General features: G+C 51.3%; 3 non-coding genes across 3 annotated transcripts; all 3 read left to right on the top strand.

Annotated features, from left to right (window-relative positions):
- The first annotated feature begins 215 nt into the window (after positions 1–215).
- Positions 216–334, top strand: LOC111475971. The gene has a single exon (XR_002716817.1). It is a non-coding gene; the product is annotated as a 5S ribosomal RNA (ribosomal RNA).
- Positions 335–467: 133 nt separating this feature from the next.
- LOC111475972 lies at positions 468–586 on the top strand. Its single transcript, XR_002716818.1, has one exon. It is a non-coding gene; the product is annotated as a 5S ribosomal RNA (ribosomal RNA).
- A 273-nt stretch (positions 587–859) lies between these two features.
- Positions 860–978, top strand: LOC111475973. Its single transcript, XR_002716819.1, has one exon. It is a non-coding gene; the product is annotated as a 5S ribosomal RNA (ribosomal RNA).
- The last annotated feature ends 431 nt before the right edge of the window (positions 979–1409 follow it).

Below are 1409 nucleotides of genomic sequence, written 5' to 3'. Positions count from 1 at the left end.
TCAGAACTCCGCAGTTAAGCGTGCTTGGGCGAGAGTAGTACTAAGTTGGGTGACCACTTGGGAAGTCCTCGTGTTGCACCCCTTTTTTTCTTTCAATTTCTCCCAGTTCTTTTCTTCCTTTCTCTACGAATGAGAACCTCCCCCGCTCACGCCCATCGCGTTTCGATCATGCCGCCCCGCATGCGTTAAATCCGATTTTGTGCGCATGGCATGTCGGGTGCGATCATACCAGCACTAATGCACCGGATCCCATCAGAACTCCGCAGTTAAGCGTGCTTGGGCGAGAGTAGTACTAAGTTGGGTGACCACTTGGGAAGTCCTCGTGTTGCACCCCTTTTTTTCTTTCAATTTCTCCCAGTTCTTTTCTTCCTTTCTCTACAAATGAGAACCTCCCCCGCTCACGCCCATCGCGTTTCGATCATGCCGCCCCGCATGCGTTAAATACGATTTTGTGCGCATGGCATGTCGGGTGCGATCATACCAGCACTAATGCATCGGATCCCATCAGAACTCCGCAGTTAAGCGTGCTTGGGCGAGAGTAGTACTAAGTTGGGTGACCACTTGGGAAGTCCTCGTGTTGCACCCCTTTTTTTCTTTCAATTTCTCCCAGTTCTTTTCTTCCTTTCTCTACAAATGAGAACCTCCCCCGCTCACGCCCATCGCGTTTCGATCATGCCGCCCCGCAAGCGTTAGATCTGATTTTGTGCGCATGGCATGTCGGGTGCGATCATACCAGCACTAATGCATCGGATCNTTTCTCTTTCTCTACAAATGAGAACCCCTCCCCCGCTCACGCCCATCGCGTTTCGATCATGCCGCCCCGCATGCGTTAAATCCGATTTTGTGCGCATGGCATATCGGGTGCGATCATACCAGCACTAATGCAACGGATCCCATCAGAACTCCGCAGTTAAGCGTGCTTGGGCGAGAGTAGTACTAAGTTGGGTGACCACTTGGGAAGTCCTCGTGTTGCACCCCTTTTTTTCTTTCAATTTCTCCCAGTTCTTTTCTTCCTTTCTCTACAAATGAGAACCTCCCCCGCTCACGCCCATCGCGTTTCGATCATGCCGCCCCGCATGCGTTAAATCCGATTTTGTGCGCATGGCATGTCGGGTTCGATCATACCAGCACTAATGCACTAGATCCCATCAGAACTCCGCAGTTAAGCGTGCTTGGGCGAGAGTAGTACTAAGTTGGGTGACCACTTGGATCCCATCAGAACTCCGCAGTTAAGCGTGCTTGGGCGAGAGTAGTACTAAGTTGGGTGACCACTTGGGAAGTTCTCGTGGTTGCACCCCTTTTTTTCTTTCAATTTCTCCCAGTTCTTTTCTTCCTTTCTCTACAAATGAGAACCTCCCCCGCTCACGCCCATCGCGTTTCGATCATGCCGCCCCGCATGCGTTAAATCC

This window comes from Cucurbita maxima, unplaced genomic scaffold (assembly GCF_002738345.1).
Source record: "Cucurbita maxima cultivar Rimu unplaced genomic scaffold, Cmax_1.0 Cma_Scf04130, whole genome shotgun sequence".
Lineage (NCBI taxonomy): Eukaryota > Viridiplantae > Streptophyta > Magnoliopsida > Cucurbitales > Cucurbitaceae > Cucurbita > Cucurbita maxima.
This window is presented reverse-complemented; position numbering and strand designations above follow the sequence as displayed.